Here is a 21224-nt window from a genome sequence, read left to right as displayed (position 1 = left end):
AGACCCCATGGTATGTCACACACAATAGCACCACTCACAGGTAACATAAACCCGTGGTGTTCGGGCAGCTGTCTTCCCGAACTAATCACAGGCCAAGTATACTCATGGTGTGGCTTACATAGTGCTACTAATCATAGGCAATGTAGACCCACGGTGTATCACATATTATGGTAACACCAAGAAGCAACACAAACCCATGGTGTTCCTCATATGTTAGTGCTACTCTCAGGTAACGCAGACCCATGGTACTCCTCACATAGTGGGACAAATCACAGGCAACGTACAGCCATGGTGTTCCTTATACAGTGGCACTACTCATGGGTGACAGTGGAACCGACCGGCGGAATGCACACGGTGATAATTATCACAAGGGTTTCTCTCCTAATGGTGCTGTTCCTATATAACGTAGGCCCATGGTGTTCCAGAGGTAATGATAATAATCATGGTTCTAGTGGCATCATCCCTTGGTCGCCCCTTTTAGTGGTCTCTTACTACAAGCCGGGAATACCGTGTGTGTATTCTTCATTTTCATCCCCCACCCACAGGGGGTGATTTATGGAACAAAAAGTCACGTGCCTATGGCTCGAATTCTGCGTGCAGCTGGAGACCCCTGGCTATGAAGACCATATTGTTAGTAATGTACACTTGCTTGTTGTGATAACGGTGCAGTATAGCAATGAAATAAGGAAAAGCCAGAAACAAAACAAATATTCTTAGTCTTTGATGTACGAAACAAACCGAACGGTTCAGAGGACGTCGGGTTCAATTCCTCTAGCTCAGGACTTGTGTTCGTATTAATACACTTCTTTTCATCTACATAAAACACAACACACAAGCAATCACTACAGAAACACACAATAGTAAGAATATCTATATCCCTGTCCAGAGCAAGGGCATCCCTCCGAAATCCGAGTCACATGAACAAGTAAATTAGGAAACAGGCCAGAAAGGATTCTTCGCCTTCTTCTTCACTGCCCAGAGTCATGAGGTGTGTTTACTCATTCCACATCACGTGTTTGAAATGGAGGGCTGAGACGTAAGATTCAACTAAAGTTATAACAATTACTTTGGAATTGTGTAGTGGCCTACTATAAGTTAAATACCAACCTCGAATGTGTCGTGACTAAGGAATCATGAAGCGTCAGCAATTATCGTTGGAGATTTTAAATGGCAAAATAAGTATAAAAGAAACTATTATCTGTGCAATTTAATGGGAGATTTATGACAATGACGTAGTATAAAAATGCCTCTGAATAGTTCAGAACGGAACAGAACAGAATACTCCCATCTCCTAGAAACTAAATAGAGAGTAATCGTTCATTGTATAAAATATTGTTACTCGCTTTACGTCCCACTAAAAACGTTTATGGTTTTCGGAGTCATTTACTGTAAACCACACTACTCCGGGCTGAGTGGCTCAGTCCGCTGGTATTTGAAGGTGCTCAAAAACATCGTCTTCGTGTCGCTAGATTTTCTGGCACGTAAAAGAACTCGTGCGGGACGAAATTCCGCTCGGCGTCTCCGAAAACCGTAAAAGTAGTTAGTGGTAAGATTACAATTCTTTGAGCGTATTACATGACATGCCAGAGAGCAGTTTATCCAGTGTAGCCACTTGGTGGATGTAATGCTTCTTGCTTAAAACATCTAGGTTATCGGCCCCTAATGGTACGAAATGAGACGAAATGTAATGACAATTTAAAAGTACAAAACTCATCCACTGACCAGAATTCAAAACGTGATGATGAACAATGAATGGATAGATATGAATTTAAAAGAATCAGGGGATCCAGCTCATAATATTGAAAGTAAAAATAATTCCAAAATTACTCCACTGACTAGAATTTAAATTAAAAAAACAACGAGACGATGAAGAATGATTATAAACTTAAAACAATCAGTGGATTCGTCCCTCAATGCCGCTATCTTAAAACAACAGTATTACTGACCAAGGGGTTGTTTCCAAAGCACAATCCTGAATCGGTGATGCTTGCTGTCTAAAAGCGTCCAAAATCCAGGTCAAGGGTAAGATTACAATATTATATACAACTTCTGACTCTTTTATTTCAGAGTTACAGACCTGTCTAGTAACGCATTACAAACATGAGGTCCGGCTTAAGACGCGTGGTCTATGGAAGAGAATTCTGAGACATCAATTAAACTCTTTTAAAGGGACGAAGTTGGCCGTGCGGTTACAGTAACGTAGCTATGACCAGCCCCTGAACATGGTTTCCCCATTTTCACACCAAGCAAATGCTGGGGCTGTACCTTAATTAAGGCCACGGCCGCTCTTATCTCCCCGCCGCCAAAAACTTCGATATAGAATAAATAAATAAATAAATAAATAAATAAATAAATAAATAAATAAATAAGGCTATGTAAATTTGCCAGCTGAGTTCTACCTCTTCAGTTTGTTGACTGCACTACTGTAAGTATTACTGAACGGAGAATGTGACGGTCCAAGAACGACGAGGACGTATGCTCTGGGATGTACTGCTCCCTTTGTTTGTATGAACTCTGGGAATAATTAATTATGTTTTGTTTGAGTTACACTGTGCTTAGAAGTAAGTGTTTGGGATCCTTAAATTAATAAACACTGGAGGGAATGCATTTTGTTTGTGATCCATACCTCTGAACCCGCACCCGGAGAAGATGACTTTCTTTCAAAATGCTCTGTTTGATATCGTGTAGGAGATAAATCCCCGCGTTTTATCTTTCTTCAATAGTTACCGAGCTCGATAGCTGCAGTCGCTTAAGTACGACCAGTATCCAGTATTCGGGAGATAGTGGGTTCGAACCCTACTGTCGGCAGCCTGAAGGTTTTCCGTGGTTTCCCATTTTCACACCTTAATTAAGGCCACGGCCCTTTCCTACCCCATCGTCGCCAAAAGACCTAACTGCGACGTTAAGAAACTTGTAAAAAAAAAAGCCTTCTATAGTTGTACAATTGTGTGGAATTATTTTTCTCTTTCTATTTTACTTTAAAAGAATTGTTCCGGGTATTGACTCTTAAATGCGTCTGTCTCCCTGTGTGCGCCTTTCGTTGCTTCTCGGAACATCAAACAACGAGTCTCGACATCTTTCTCTCCTTGACCCATTAACCGCCGTCTATTTCTTTGCTACTTTCGCAGATTTCTAGCAATGTTGGTGTGGCTTTGGAGTTCTCCGATTCGATAACTGGTCTCTAGACGTCGAACAGAGCTCGAACAGTCAACTCACATGAGACGCAGCGAGCGTCGCGAGGAGCCAAGCTTCCAGTTTTACGGCACAGATCTCGAGTTTCACGTAATTTCTAATCAAAACTCCCACATTCTAACCACGGCCGCCAACTGAGGAGCCAGTGAAATCACTCAGCCGTCAAAGCTCCCGTTAAATCCGGTCAAGAATGCCGATGAAGAGGCTTATAGTCTGGACAAACAAAACAGCGTGAATGGGTTTAGTTTAGGAGTGATCATATTCTTTCCTTCGGCTCGGCACGGTAGCCTGTGTCAAATTGGAATCTGTTTCCGTTGTCGTCGATTTTATGAAGTAAAAATGTTTTGGTCTGCAGCAAGTGATCTCGCAGTGAAAACTTCCGATGAACACAAGTGGGTGGGATAACAGGAGCTCGAGGCCAGGACACTTCTCATTTCACACACACTACGCGGAGTGTAAGCTCGTTTTTACCGCCCGATGCCCTTCCTGACGCCCACCCTATAATGAGGGATATTCATTATTACGTGTTTCTGTGGTCGTACTGGCCTTTGGTCACACGGGTGTCGGGTTCGATTCCCAGCAGTGTCGGGAATTTTAACTATAACTGGTTAATTCCGCTGGCACGGGGGCTGGGTGTATGTGTCATCTTTATCCTCGTTTCATCCTCATCGCGGCGCGCAGGTCGCCTACGGGCCTGCATCTGACGAGCCGAACTTGTCCCCGAACACTCTCGACACTAAAAGACATACGCCATTTCATTTCTGCGCTCGTTGCAAGTGTCTAAAGGAAAACGAGACCTCCTCCTCCTCCACACTCTGTCGTAAGAAGCGACTCTGCGTTGCTTCTATTTGCTGCTCAGTTTCCTAACCAACCTTTCCTGATCAACTCTTGTTCTCTTCCGAGGCTTATTCACGGATATCAATATTCTTGAAAGGGTCGGGTCTCTCCTTACTCTTTTCTGATTAGTGCTAAGATGGGATTGTTACCACAACCATCTAAAGGAGGAGATCCAGTCCCCGAGACAGAATAATTAATTAAAATCCCAAGCCGGATCAGGAACCGACACACTGATTATTTAGCCAAGGAGCCGGACTTTATTAACAGAAACCTGAAGCACTTAAAAACTAATGACATGTCTTAAAAAGACACCAGTTACTTGTTCCTAGATCAATAGCCAAGATCAAATATGATTAGAACCTGATCGATTTAATGTACTGTTTTCCTATGTGTTTTCCGTCGCACGGACGCAGATACGTCTTATGGCTACGATGAGATGGGGCAGGACTAGGAGTGCGAAGGAAGCGACCGTGACTCCCAGCATTTACCTGGTGAGAAAATGGGGAGCCACGGAAAAACATCTTTAGAGTTGCCGTCAGTGGACTTCAAACCCACTGTCACCCGAATGAAAGATCGCAATTTAATATATGGACTACCTCATAATAATGCACAATGTACAAATGGGCATCCGGCCGCAAAACCAATGCGAAACCCACATTTGCGACTGGCGACCCAAAGCGACAGAAGAAGATTTTAGAGGAATAGTTTCCGCTTTAGGCGCGGAGTACCGAGAACACTTCCTGGCCTGGCAGTGTGACGCAACTCCCACATGCTACGTCACATCACGTCTGGCAAGCACACCGGCGCGGCGTGGGAGGAGGCTTCAGATCCAGGTAGACGTGTCTCGTACGAATGAGCAACAAAGTCGCATATGTATATTGATCTACCGTCTTACTGATAAAAAGTCCTTATACAGTTGTTTAACACTTGTGTGGTTATACAGTTAATAAACCCTGTATGAGCGTTGTATATGTTTCTTACTAATAAACGTGGTATTGTAATACTATACAGCACGTTATCTACGAGCAAAACTTTCCGGAAAGTCGCGCAGTAGCACGGCATATCGAAAAGGCAGTGGTAACACAAAGCGAGACAGCTGGCTTATGTCGATATCAACATTTCTTCAGCTTGCTTGTGTAATGAACGCCAAAAATATAAATGAAAAGCTTAAGAAGAGATCAAGAACTCCTAACATAAACATAAGCAATTGTAATTGAATCGGTGTGTTGAAAAGGGTACACATTCCAAAATCCTTAATTTTCGGGAGAAAGAAAAAACTGTTTTGTAGTTTGATCAAAAAAGTTTCTATTAGGCATTTATACATCATATATCTGCGTATTCAACTACAAAGTATAGAAATCTTATTACGTACGATTTTCAAGTTATACCCTTTTTTATGTCAAGGAATATGTCCCTTTTTATACTCAAATTTGAGAAAGGTCTTTGTAGAGGCAGATAATTGTATAATAAACTCGTAATTTCAAAAGTCTGTTAAACAGTAACACATTATTACACAAAAATTCGCCCAGAGATCATTTCTTTTATAGTTATTCATTGTCATTCAGTCTCTTTAAAAGTATTTTACTTTACGAAGATGTCTAGCCTCCATAACCCCTAAATGGTGTATGTTTTCTATGTTTAAAATATCGTGAAGGTCATCAACGTTATCGTCCATTCCTTCAATGTTGAATAGATAAGTTGAATATTTCACCACGGTTATATTACTGTAGACAATAAATACCACGAAAATAAACTGCTGACTCGTTTCTTTTTCCGCTGCTCGCTGCTATACAGCGCTTATACAAGGGTCCTGGTCTGTATAAACAATTCAATGAGTAACTATAACAGATGTATACGCAGGAGGCTTGTACGCGGTTTATTAGTAAGACGGCTAAAGTATTCACATCGCTAATCTAACGCTGAGATTAGCAGGAAGTTACTGGCATTCAGTCACTGCTTTTTAAAATGGTAAGAAGCGTTGGAATTTTCACCTCAAAAAATCAGGTGAAATCAGAAAGGGCATGCAGCTTTAACCCTGAAGGCAACACCCCAGAATAACAGATAAGCTGGAGAAATTATTATTTGTTTAGGCAGAGTGGCTTTTACTACAAGTATCGACGTCCAGGTGTTAATAAGAATGGCGTGCATGTGTGTGAGGATGGGGCCCCAGAGCCAGACGTATTAACCAATTAACGATAAAATCGCCGGCACGCCCGGGAATCGAAGTGAGGACCCTCAGGACCAAAGGCCAAAACGTTAACCATTTAGACACGGAGGAGGACAGCAGGGAGTTAATTTGACATGAAAAATAGCGAGGTACTAGGTAGAGCATCAGGTCTAGACCTCCCGGACAAAAATTCAAGTTTGGGTCAATGACCTCGATGTTAGGCTTTCTAAAATAACAATTATTATAACCATAACCATAATTATCACCATCGTCAACAACAGCAACAACACACCCAAACTGAGCCATAGAAACGCCAAAGGGTAACCGGTGTGAAAAATTCCTCTCTCATTTTATGTCCTTCTTCTTTTCTTTTAATTTTACTTTCTTTTACAATTTTTGCACCGACACAGATATGCCGTATGGCGACGATGAAATAGGAAAAGGTAGGAGTGGCTGGAAAGCGACCGTGGCACAAAGTGAGGTTTGAACCCACAGCCACGCGCTCGGTTTCATTAAAAGAAGGACGAGCCTGTGTGATGATCAGGCCTACGACTTAAATAGGCAAAAATATACATGCAGAAAATGTTGGTACAAAATAACCTTAATTGGTTAGACGGTCTTAGGTAGGGCCCACATGCACCTGGACGTCGATACTTGTAGTAAAAGCCACTCTGCCTAAACAAATAATAATTTCTCCAGCTTATCTGTTATTTCTGGGGTGCTGCCTTCAGGGTTAAGGCTGGATGCCCTTTCTGATTTCACCTGATTTTTTGAGGTGAAAATTCCAACGCGTCTTACCATTTTAAAAAGCGGTGACTGAATGCCAGTAACTTCCTGCTAATCTCAGACTTTAGATCAATACATACGCGACTTCGTCCGAGACTCGTCTACCTGGATCTGAAGCCTCCTCCCGGGAGCTGCACGGTAATAAGTATCCAATTTTCATAGTTATAGATAAAGTGCAGTTAATTATTTGTTGCTTAAATAAAAGTAATAATTTAAATGACACCCACGGAACATGTGGATCACGGCGGGTTGGCTGACAAGACCAAGTGCAATTATATCTGAATGGTCCACCTTTTCAATACCTTTATTCTGTAACTAGCAAATGTACCCGCGCTTCGCTACGGTATTATACATTGTGTACGGATTTCTCCGCATATTACTGTCAACGCAGTGAATGAGATTATATTAAATTGCAGGTCTCTTAGCGTTATCCGAGAAATAAAACAGGGAAGGTAGGCAGGCCACATTTCCTACTGTCAATCACAATCGAGTTCGGGAGTTTCCACTATCACGGCAGGCTCACTTGGCAACTGCCATTCAAAATAGAGATCGAGAGGTCTCACTTAAAGACAGGTCATTTTTTTCTAATATAAGTCACAATCGAGTTCAAAAGATTTGATTATAATCGAGAAATGCAGCGCTATCTAACGTATCAACAATCGAGACAGGACAATAAGTCATAGGACCAAACTTGATGATCTCTACAAATAGAACGGCGATTGTGCTATCTGTTTCGTAATACGACTTACCGTTTAGCCACCAATTTTCCCGAAACGAAGGTCTGCACCGTCATTAAAATGGCATCCATATTTCGATACTTTCGGAATAGATTGGAACTTTTCCTCAAAGAAAAGAGTTTCCAGGTTTCAGGATTAGCACTCACATACATACAAAGTAATCAAAGAAGAAAGTAATACAGTTAAGAAAGTTGAAATGAATAGGATAGGATTATAACTGAGGACAGCCGGATAGGACAAATATGTAAACCAAGTGGATATATTATAAAATCAAATGTCCCGCAATAAATTATGATGGTGTGAGTTACGAATATAAGAAAGCGATAATAGAGGAGAGATTTAGACGCACGGATTCTCAGGTAAACAGATAAGAAGATGACTTATGGTGTTATTACTTAAGCTATTCGAGGACGGTGGAAAAAAAGGCGTATGGCTTTTAGTGCCGCGAGTGTCCGAGGACAAGTTCGGCTCGCCAGATGCAGGTCTTTTGATTTGACGCTCGTAGGCGACCTGAGCGTCGTGACGAGGATGAAATGATGATGAAGACGACACATACACCCAGACCCCATGCCAGAGAAATTATGGTTAAAATTCCCGACCCCACCTGGAATCGAACCCGGAACTCCTGTGACCAAAGGCCAGCACGCTAACCATTTAGCCATGGAGGCGGACGAGGACGGTTATAACCTCCAGCGATATTCCGCCGATATCCCGCAGAATGGCCGAATGACGTCTCTCTTGCGTTCTACCCAAGGAACAACCACGAGTTTATAGGAATGATAACTAATACGGCAATACGTTACTTCCCTGCTGGAAGCAGTCAGAGACGGTACCATGGCAACCTGTAGGTTCGTTGTCGGTCACTCAATGCAGAGCGTGAAACGCGCAGAAAATAGTAATTTTCTCCGTCATGTGAAGAGTAAGTTAAATTCTGAACATAACAAAAGTTGTTTATAATGAAGAGACGTTTTACATACAGTCCACGGATTTTACACGAGTTTTCGTGTCTGTCTGTTTGTTCCACCATCACCGCGAAAGGCTGGATAGATGTCGACCAAACGTCATATTTAGAGTGTACTCATCCCGGGGAAGGTTTTGATACGCATATGACTTAAAAATCTTTGAACAGACGGGGGGTTTATAGGAAAACCTGAACAGTTTTCCTCCAATTTCTCTAATACTATTGAAATTGGGTGGTCATAGGTCTCAAATGTATGAAATGGTTTTCCTTTCTGAAGGTCGTCAAATGATGAAACGGGGAAAACAATTCCTATTTTAATTTAATTTTATACTTAAGTGTTTGAATAATGTCTAATTCAGTAGACGTATGGATGGTACCTTTTAATGACACTTTGTGTATGTATGTACATTAACTTTAGTATAATAAGATCTTTTTGTCAAATTTGTTTTATGTCTGATGACGGACGATCAAGGTGGGAACAAGTCCAACAATCACAACAAATGTAATGTAATCATCACATAATAAAGGGATTGAAAAGCTGCATCATTCAGATATAATAGTCTAGTTACTATCAATACGGGATAAACATGAAGTTAAGGCCAATTGTAGCAAGAAAAAGGCAATGTTCATAGAGCAGGACTTACTTCTCCACACTAGAAATCAGTTTTGAAGTTCATTCATAATCGATTCTGGCCAACTATCGACCACGTAAATAACTCCTTATTTGGGGCCAGTATTCCTTCAGTCTCTTGCTCACAGCTTCTTGCCGTCCAATGCTGTTTCTTCTTGGTCGCTCTAGGAACCCCTCAGATGTAGGTATCTTGTTCCTGAAAGTCGTTCTCTTGTGAGTGTCTTGATCCCTGCTGTTCAATCGTTTCAGATCCTTCTTGGTGTTTACAGACCATAGAGGTGCCTTTCCAATTGGGTTTGTTGAAATGGTTAAACATATTGTTAGCGACTCTGTCGTCAGGCATTCTTGAAGTATGTCCACAGAATTTAAGCCTTCGCTTGCGTGTTGTATCTGAAATCCTGCTGCGTGTTTTATGTACTTCTTTGTTAGTGCATCTGTTTGGTCAGGGAATTTTTCTTAAAATATTTCTTTCCTTCTTCTTCATTTCTTCAATGCCTTTTCTGGTTGTTAACGTTAGGCATTCTGAAACATAGAGGCATTCTGGTTGAATGACTGTCTGGTAGTGTCGTAGTTTAGTCCTAATAGAAATACTGACGCTAGTAAAATAAATTTTAAATTATTTTCTGACAACTCGATGAAGTATGGAACATATTTAAAATGAACCGTTAAAGTATGAAAATACATGTGAAAAAACATGTACTAAAAATGGAAATATAGACATATAAATAAATGAATATGTGCGTCCAGTCCAATATCCTGATTCGTAAACATAAGGTAAGTGATGGAAATATGGCCAGGTTTAGGTAGCGCAGGCCGAAATATCTTTCCAGTTTTTAAAATTTGTTTTCTAAAAATGTAATCAAGTAATTATTTCAAGCATTTAGTGGTTTATTAATAAATAAAAATACAAAGTAGTTCTTTATTAATTAACGTTCATGATAATTTCCACTAAACATACATTCACAACGGTCAAAAGCTGATAAACTGCATTTAACGACGTACCAAACACTTCATAAGCAAAACGTGTGATAATGATTTTCTTTCCTGTGGGGTCTAATTTAATTATTTTTCTCCATATTAGAAAGAATTCTCCCACGAAGTGTTTATAAAAACTCTTCCAAATGGCGCCATATTCCCATCACTTACTTAATTACGAAGATTCAACTGTAACGAATGAAAGAACAAAACAGAACTACCAGAACGGCGATACTCTCACCGACAAATTTAGACGTTCAAGCAAAAGGCAGACAGGATAATAATAATAATAATAATAATAATAATAATAATAATAATAATAATAATAATAATAATAATAACCGTTACGGATATATTGTGAAGAGCGGAGGAGAAAGGAGGTGCGGGCATGAAACCATCAGAAGATTAATTTAAAACTTTAAATAAAAGTTGAGCTATATTTCTTTCTGTGCTTTTTTTCTTTTCAAATTTTACACTTTGCTAATAAAACAACAATTCAGGTACAGAACTAGCTCGTTAGTTTAGGTACAATGTTGGAAAATGGGAATAATCAACAAACCGCCAGCTGCCTACCTGAGCACAAACAACAGCCAAGGAGACGCTGCTCTATCAATTTACACTTTCCAGGCCTATCATTGCCACAACATTAAATAGTCTTATACGCTCAATAGTCCGATATCTTTAACATTAAAAGAATGAAATGGAGTTTAACAGGGGTAACCAGTACCCATTCTACATGGCCTTCGATAAATAAAAAAGGTTCTAGGTACTGGCCAAAAACCAAAATGGCGAACACTTGCCAGTAACATACAACAAGATATAGAGGTGCTCATCGTTGCTTCATTCACTTAGACCAGTTCTTCAACTCCAATTCGAATCTGAGCGAAATCTCAGAAAAAAGTAACATTCTATTTGATTTTTTACTTAAAGTATTTAAGTATTTTAATCTTCCGAATAGGAGGTGAATATTTACCGCGATACACAGTACCCTATCACGTTACAACCCCCCACCACATCGTTCACAAGACCCACCTTAAACCTACTAATCCCCTAACAAGGTCTTTTTCTTCCCCCCATCTTCCTCCCCTCCAGACCTACCACATTTTATATCTCGTTCTCACCACTGACTGATTTTATATTCATCAGTATTAAAATGTTATCAGCTATAAATTACAACTTCTCGACGCTCTGGTTGACGCATAGCATGTGTGAGTGTTTTAAATTGACTCTTTACTTTTGAAGCCTATCGGAGCCTTCTATTGAACGGATGCACAAAGACTACGTATCGAAGAACCTTCTTTTATTCTTTGAATAGTGAGTGTTTACTTCAATGTGTCATTGCGCTAGATTTAATTATTCACCCGTTACTCTTCTGTGAATGGTCAGTTACAGATTATGTCTTTGCTTATGGCTGATGATGACATATACGTCGAAACCGGTCCCCAAGTTGAATAAAACACGTACGTAATTACTATTGAAAAGGTTGAACCTAATAGATATCCTATCGTTATTTCTTTCGGCTTGTTTTAAATTTATATTTAAAGTTTGAAATTTACATTTTAGAAAATAAAGTCACATTGAAACCTTCCCCTCGAGCTAGACTATCACAGATCTGCCATTACCTTGAGCTGGTGGACCTCCCGCCGCCTCCGTTACGAACACACTCTAGACTGGAGCCATCACTAAGACAATCTGGTCCGAAAAGTGCCAGCTTTTATAACAGAGGGAAAGGTTCAAGAAAACTCTGGGTTAAAGCCCTGACTCACCGCCAGTTCTCATTGCATAACATTGGTGAATAAATAAATGTACAAAATTTCTGATAGGCCAACGCCTTAGGTTCGCGGGAAAAGACAGAAGTGTTGATAACTTTAAAACATCAAAAACAAACTCTAAACATTCCAGTTGAGGAAACCTTAATATACAAAATTACTCTTGAATTTTAATATTTCATCTTCACTCCAGAGAGCACAACCTAAATTCATAGTAGAGACATCTGTCGAAAAATGGCCAAACTTCTTGTACTACTAGTTTCAAACTTTATGTTACAGAGGGCCTTATACAAGGCGCTGGTTTTAAACGTACGGAGCAGGCGTACCTCCAGTATAATAATAATAATAATAATAATAATAATAATAATAATAATAATAATAATAATAATAATAACTTTGCGTCCCAGTAGCTACTTTTACTGTTTCGGATATTCCGCGATGTTCACTTTTGTTCCGCGGCTTTTTTAAATGCCAGTAAGTCTACCGACGCGAGGCTGAGCGGACTGAGCCAGGACTGAACCTGCCAAATTGGGCTCAGAAGATCGGCGCTCAGCCACCCGCCACTCAGCCCGGCAGAATAAAAACAAGACAAAGAAGAAAATATGCCCTCCTTGGCGCCACTTCTTTGCGAGTTGTTGTTTATACAAAAGTTTTCGGCGACGCGACGCTAGGATTCGAATTGAACATTTCCCAAGTGCAAGTTGACAGCTACGCAATCGGAGCAGCTCGGTGTACATGCTCTATGCTACAACTCCTTTAGCTAATAAGGACATATCATCAGTGCATTTGAACCCACTGGACAGGGAACCCTAGCACCATTAGTGTTTCGATGACCAAAGCAGGATAGTCTGAAGCCTGGCAGTAAGAAAAGGTAGCGAAGTGAGAATCAGCCCTGCCATGCACGTGAGCCTGTCTGAAGAGTAAGTACGTGGACTCACAGGCTGACAGCGCGACAAACTTTCTTCAGCTTATTCCAGGAATGTCTAGGATCGCTGAAGACACCCTGCCCCATTTTGGCAACACGTGACTTTCCACGTATAAATTACAAACCCGGGGTCTGCCGAGATTCGAACATCAGCCGTATTGCAGCTAAACTACTACACAAATCATAAATTGTAATAGAAGAAGTACAAAGAACTCCAATACTTTTCCCAAGTTCTGAGGAACACACAGTAATTATTGATAGTAAACTTGTCATACCACGCCTTCTTTTAAATGATTAATTTCCCAGAGCCCTTAGGCTGGTAGAGAGAACGCCTCCAGTGACACGCAATGTAACAATAGCTCGATAGCGCTCGCCCATACCCTGCTCGTTCACCTGCTCTTCTTGATTACGTTGGTATTTAGCCAACTTTGTGGAAACGTCTTTATTATTCCGGTAAAAACATAAAGCATGATGGTCATCGTATCGCCCTTTTAAATGCGTTAAGGTATTAGGAATAATAACGTCAACGACTCATACACACATAAGTAGGTAATTAAGGGAGAAAAACAAATTATGTTATTAGCGAATAAGCGTACTAGAAATACGCAAAGTGCTTTGTGGCCATTCTTTTACTGTGGGCTTCAGACCACGTTGTTACAGTCTTCTGCCATTTGTGAACTTTGAATCTGAAGATTACCCGATTTGCTGCCATTTTCAGATCGCCAGGCTGAGTGGCGCTGGCCTTCTGACCCCAACTTGGCAGGTTCGATCCTGACTCAGTCCGTTGGTAATTAAAGGTGCTCAAATACGTTAAGCCTCGTGTCGGTGCGGGACTAAATTGCAGCACCTCGGCGTCTCGGTCGTTGTTCCTGGATCACAGAGGAATAGGAAGCGACTTAGAGCAACTTTCACTATTTATCCCCTTCCTTTCTTAAAATTGAGACACAGAATTTTAATGGAACAACAAAGAACGATTGAAAAAGTTAACCACTAGCCTGTCATCTCTAACAATGCCTTGGACTTTGAAGTCCTAAATCAGGCACAAAGTAACTTGGGACAAACTCCCAGTCGTTAAATTACATACGAAGGAGCACAGCTATTCCTGACAGGGGTCTCAAGAGTCTAGCCTCACACAGGCAACCAGTTGCGTTTCACTCATATACGGTGCCCCATGGTGGGCTAATGCTCCACAATAAGTTTAATTACTGTTCCGAAAGGGAATCAAAATTAAGACACAGGACATGATTGCCCATACTAGAAGGCGTTAAGAATAAAAGGGAATCAATGGACATAATGGCAAACACCAGCACTCCTCACAGAAATTACTGGGCCCAATGACACAGAGGCTACTCTCATACCTAAAAGGATGACTGAATGATGAACATTTAAGGCCGACAAAATATATTAAAAATTTAGGCGTTGAAAACTTTACAAAACTGAAGTCACCCAATTCAGAAGTTGAGGGGGAGACGACTGAGGGTCACAACTGGCGTTCGTTTACATTATGTATTTCCCCGTAGCAACAGAACTAGAGTTCCGAAGACTGCGCAGAAGATCCTACCAACCAAACCACAAAAACTCCTGGAACCTTCCTCTCGAACTACCTGCAGGCACGGTCACATGTTTAGGTAAATTCTGCAATTCCTTTTATCGCTTGATCGTCAAGCCAGCCGCCCTCCTCTATGGCCTTTGTCAAGTCGCACTTTCCAGCACTGGAGCAATTCAGACAGAGAGGCCTAAATTCCCCTGCTTATGTAGTTCCGTAGGGGAAAATTCCAGATTAGATTGAACTACAATATGCTGATAGGCTGAACTTCCCCCGTGTTTGATCGGCTAGAGAACCAGATGAAGTGTTGAGAACTTCGGTATGGTACATTAAAAAATTCTCAAAGAGAAGGTTTACCAACTCCCAAAATAAAAATTTCTCTGGTCATTATTTGTTTTTTGCCCGCCAGATCTCGGAGCCAACTCATCGCTGAAGAAGAAAGTTTTTATAAGTTTAAAAGTTCAGGTCCGTTGTCATACATGGCCGTAGAGAAGGCGCGCAGTTTAAATAGTTGGCGGAGATGTGCCCTTATTATTATTATTATTATTATATTATTATTATTATTGTTTCCGATCGATTTTGATTTTCCCAGTCCACTTCATTGTGTCTGTCTTTGGCTGTTTTCGTAGAATTCGCGTACTTGTTTTTCTAAGTCTGTCTGAGTCCATCCTTTAATACGGCCGTAGAAGCTCGTTTTCTAGAGTTACAGTGAATAATTGTTTGTTGTTTGATTTCCTGTTTGTCTCTGAGTCGGTATTGTCCATCTGCGAGAATTGTTCTAACGTCTTCGCGTTCCTTTTCCTCAAGGTTTTCGATGTGTGCTTTCCTGTTCATGTTTAGCGTTTCTGATCCTTAAATATATTTGGTTTAATGACTAAATTGTAATGTTCTAGTTTTGTGTACTTGGAGATGCATTTTCTTGTAAATATTTTGGGTTAGTCAGTATGTAGTTTCCATATTTTGATATTTGGCTTTTGTTACGAGTCCATTTTCCTGAATGGTGTCACTGATATATTTAAATTGTAATAGTCGTTTAATTTTGTCACATTTTTTCTCCATTGTTGCAGGGTATGCAGCTCGTCTCTTCAAAAGATATCAAGAGGCCGACGTATTCTCCAGTGTCTTTCAGCAGTTCATTCTGATTTTGGGCTGCTATAATATCTGGAATCACGTTTGTCTATCGCTACCTAAAGTGATCGGTCCGAGAAGAGGAGAGAGTCCATCTCTTTGTCCTGAGATAGCCCCCATGAATTTAAACTTGTACTTCGTTACGACAAGAAGAGGGGCGAAGCACGGGGCTGTTTACCATTGCTATCTTTAAATGTGCGTGCATTTCACATGGCGCTACTTATCTTCTTCATGCGTCGAAATGACGACGTGACTGGCGGCGTTTAGACGGCACATAAGAATTAAAACTCTGATACTAAGCGGTGTGTATCAAGAAGAGTGAATTCCTTAAGTTGTTAGCGTGATCATTTAGAGTGGCTTGATGCAGCTCTCCACGCCACCCTGTTCTGTGTTATTTTCATTTCTACGTAACTACTACATCCTACGTCTACTCTAATTTGTTTTTCATATTAATGCCTTGCCCGTACTTTCCGCAAAACTAAGTGAACAACTCCGGGATGTTGTTCTTGCCTCAGTACTTCTTGATTTGTGGTTCGATCTATCCATCCTCTTCTGTAACACCACATTTCTATTCTCGTCCTTTCTCAACTAGTTTTTGCCCATGTTTCACGCCACCTTTCTAATTCCTGTATCAATGTTTGAACTGAGCAAGTTTATTTTCTTAACAAAGACCTTCTTTGCTTATGCTAATCTGCATTTTGTGTCCTCCTTACTTCTGCCATTCTTAGTCATTCTAATTCCCAAGTAACAATATATATCTACTGCTTTTATGACTCCATTTCCTGATTTAATATTTCCTACATCACCTCATTCTACTCCTTCTTCTGAACAGCGTCCTATTATTTGGTAATTTCTCCAGATCTTCTTGCAGAGTCAGAATATCATCGGCAAATTTCAGTTTCGATTTCCTCGCCTTGATTTCCTTTACCACCTCTTCTGTATAAATATTTTTTATTTATTTAGTAGTCTGTGGATTGCTGTTTCTTTTTCAAAGTCCTCGATTTTCATGAATGCAGACTGATTTTTGTACAGATTGTAGATCATCCTTCTTCCCGGTCATCTTCAGAATCTCGATAACTTTGTCGAATCAACATTATCCAATACCTTTTCTAGATCTACGAACGCCATGTACGTGGACTTGTCCTCCTTAACTTGATCCTCTAAGATCAGACGTAAAGTCAGAATTGCTTCACGTTGTTCCTGCATTTCATTTGAAGCCAATTCACCTTCATCTGTTTTTTCCATTGATCTGTAAATAATACGTCTAGGAATTTGCAAGTGTGAGATACTAAACTATTGGTGTGGTAGTTTTCACACTTTCAGCACCTGCTTTCTTGGGAACAGATATCTGTCTATAAAATCGGGTGGCAGTTTCCGTGTATCACACATCTTACTCACCTTGCTGGTTTCTCGGAAGGAGTCAGGGTGACATCAGTTCCATTGTTGACAGAAGCGTGAATATAAGGAGTAAAGCGGAAAGTTAGTAACGACAGTAAAGTGAGCACTTGCGTTCACTGGTGTAACAAATTTCGTCAGTGGGAGAGTTATCCAATACACGCTGTAAAAATACTGGCTTCATTCTACTGCTTGAATTGATTCGGTTAGGTCAGTCATATTTGTTATTAATTCACTTTCTAAGAGTACACCGATCTGTTAGCACCAAGGAATAGTGGTCAACGAGCTTTTATTCTGGCAGTGAACGCCATTTTGGGTCCAGATTCCTGAGAGATAGGACTCACATAGGAAGGTAACCGCCGGACGTTACAACCGCGAGAGATCTTTCCCCAGCCAGCAGACGTCTTGCGATACGAAATACACCAGTACGGGAAAATCTGGCACGAAGGATCTCCTACAGAACGTCATACAGCAGACGATACACTCGGATCACATTAAAAAACGTATAATGGAGCACAAGAAAAACAAAATCATCACGTGCACAAAATGTGCCAAGGACATCCCAAAACAAGAAATAGCAGTCAGCTTTGACGGAAGATGTAACAGTTGCTTTCACAAAGACTGTACCCCAATGACAACAACAGACTTTAACGCTCTGCACTCAAAAAAGAGATCGCTCCTGTGGATGTGTGATACCTGCAAAATACATCTGCGAACGAATGGTCTTACCCCTACGGCGACAACAAACCAAGAGATAGGCCAACAAGTCAAAAATCTAGCCATAGAAAACAAACAATGCTGCGAAGATATAAAAAAACTCGAAGAAGTTTCCAATATCCCAATGAAAAAAATGACTTTTATTCTGGAGACACAACTACACCAGGCAGACCTAATAGCAGAAAGGCAAACTCAGAAAAACACCAAACCACAAGGCAATATAGAAACGTCAGAAGCAGCAAAACTGATCAGACCACCAATCAACTCCACTGAAACATTAACAGAACACAGTGGTGACCAACTAATGGACGCAATATGGACAAAATCAAACAAAGGCTGGCCCAGCCTACCCGTAAAGAGGATCAACCATGACATCCCAGTGCAGAAGAGACCCCTGCAGCATGGCACCGGAGGCCCCGAGATAGGAAAGCTGAGAGCAGCACCGCAGACCGTTTGGATATTTGTTGGGAGACTAGGCTCTGACACAACAGAAGAACACCGAACATCAAACGGAATCACGAAGATTATCACGCGGCACAAGCAAGGCCTTCAAAATTGGTATACCGATGGAAGAAAGAAATTTAATTATGCATGTTGATCTCTGGCCAGACAGGGCAATTTGGAAGGTAATAATCTGATAAAACTCTAAACATCCTACTGTGGAACGTAGAAGACCTAAAAAGCACTTTCAACAGAGCACCTGGAGAGTGACATCATTCTTGACAGAACCACTCAGCCTTGCAAACCATTACTCAATCCACTCACTTTCAAAACCAAAGCTAAGAGGGGTCTCCATATTCTACAAACTTTCAGTTGGATCAATCAATAAAATATTTAAGACAACTGGGTAATAATGAAAACTTCAAAGAGAGAGAGATTTATTAAAGAAATAAATCGTCCGTCCTCCAACGAGGGTGACCATTTGGATCCGGAATACAGTTTCAGTGGAGTTTAAAAATATCAAGAAATGAAGATTTAATCGTTGAAGCTGTTATCATCTATTTTCCCAGGGTTAGTGGGGGAGAAATGTCAATCACGTTCTCAGGTACAGAGAGGTGCAGAGCGTGCCTCAGTATCTGTATTACTATTTTTTCTAACTCGCAGAATGGAACTTTCAAGTTTTGTAGGAAGTTCGATGTCTGACTAGGGAGGGCGCCTCTTGCTCCGAATAGCAGACCTCTGACAATCCACCGATCGATAGGCATTTTATATATTTTATATATACCGTACGGCTCCTCCTTAGAAGACACAATAGAGATAATAGCTGAGTCCATTGCCCGAACAAAGCCAGGCAAGAACATCATCCTGGCGGGAGATTTCAATTGTAGATTCGACAAGCCCAGCAATAAAACGAGGGCCATCCTGAAATTGCTATACGAAGAAGGATACACCCTGATCAACAAACCAGACGAAATAACCTACGTCGCTCATAACGGCACAAGTGTGATCGATCTAGTCTTTTACAGAGGGAACATCTCCATAAGCAATCATAGTGGTGTTTGGACGGCATTCTCTACACCACTTACCAAACATATACCCATCAGAAAGACCATCACACTCAAAGAACCCAAAGAAAATGCGCTGAACAAAATAACCAAAAGAACTTCCAGGAAAATAGACGTCAATTCCTTAAACAACAACACTAGAGCAATATATGAAACTAATCAACATCTAAAAGCCAACAACATAAACCGTGTGTTGGTAACGATACAACAAGTCCTAAAAACTGCAACCATCCCGGTCATACAAAGGACAGCCAAACCATGGTTCGATACAGAATGCTATCTGCTGCGAAACGAAGTTCTGCAAGCCTTACATGAGGCCAAACTACATAAAGAAAGGACCGTTCTGCAAACATACGCAGTCAAACGTAGAGTACAAAGTCATGCTGAAAGCGAAAAAAGCCCTATATGAAGAAAATCAAGCCCTTAGGGAGGCAGAAGCAGTTAAAGACCCTTTTGTAGCCGCCAGGAGAAAGTCCAATAGAAAACAAGCGGAAATCCAAATGGAAGTATGGGAAAAGCACTTCTCACAGATTCTGAACCTAGCACAATCGCAAACTGCATACGACACTACCCACCACACAGGAACTAGCCCATTCTCACAATTCACAACAGAGGAGGTGAGAGCAGCAATAAAGGAGACGAAGGCGACCGGCCCAGATGGGATCTACAACGAGATGCTCAAAGACTCAGCAGAAACACTAAGTGAACTATGGACAGACCTGTTCAATAGATGCCTATCATCAGGAGAAATACCAGACGAATGGAGGAAAGCCACGATAAACCTCATCTAAAAAGATAAAGGCGAAAGCAACGACTCACACTCATACCCTGGTATTGCCCTGGAGAATACCATTTTCAAAGTTTTTACAAACCTAATCCTCAAGAGAATCACTCCGGCACTAGATCCAATGATCCCTGAACAGCAATTCGGGTTCAGAAAAGGAAGATCCACCTTGCATGCCGTAAGGAATCTATTAAACGACATAGAGGAAGCTCTTAGACATCCCAAAGGAATATTTCACACAGTATTCGTAGACTTCAAAAAAGCTTTCGACTTATTGACCAGATCAAAGCTTGTTCAGAAATTAGAACATATGCTAACGTAGGACCAAGGATTCACTCGGGTAATAAGGGACATTTTGGCCTACAATAAAGTGAAAGTATATGACGGAATATCGACCTCAAAAGAAATAATCCAGACAGATGGAGTTCTGCAAGGGGACCCACTGAGTCCCATTCTGTTTAACGTTGCGACAGAAGACATCACAATGATTCTAGACGAAACAACTTCAGTTTCTCTCTTTGTTTACTCAGACGACATGGTCCTGGGTTCCCCAAACCAGCAAGAGCTACAGAAAGTCCTAAACAACCTTCATAATTGGGCAGTTGATAACGATCTCAACATAAACCAGAGAAAGACAGTGTACATGGTTTTCCGAAAAGGGGGAAAACTAGCAGCGGAAAACAAAATGACTCCCGGCGAAGAAGAACTCACGTTGGCGTCAACCTGCAAACAACGTGCCACTCTTTCAGAGACGACATAAAGGAACGAGCAACAGCTGCCATCAGACGAATATACGACCTGAAGAACATAACCAAACTCTCACTACGAACAGCAATGACACTCTTCCACGCCAAAATAACTCCCACTATCTCATACGGCTAGAGATAATATGGGAAAGGCTAACCACAACAGACCTAAGCACGATTCCTTAAGAGAGCACTGGGCGTGGCAAGATCGTCACCGTCCAGACTAATTAGCAAGGGAACCTTTCTATATAGAAGACCTCCGATTCAAACTACATCTGCCATCCACCCCGCAAATGGGGAAGGTACTTGAGCAGGGGCATCTGAAGCAACAGGACATACCACTGGATTTTTACGCAACGGAAGCAATGACCGCTAGACGATGGACACAGGAAAATCACGAACTAAGAAACGTAATCACTAGAC

The sequence above is a fragment of the Anabrus simplex genome, chromosome 4 (assembly GCF_040414725.1).
Source record: "Anabrus simplex isolate iqAnaSimp1 chromosome 4, ASM4041472v1, whole genome shotgun sequence".
Lineage (NCBI taxonomy): Eukaryota > Metazoa > Arthropoda > Insecta > Orthoptera > Tettigoniidae > Anabrus > Anabrus simplex.
Note: the sequence above shows the minus strand (reverse complement) of the source record.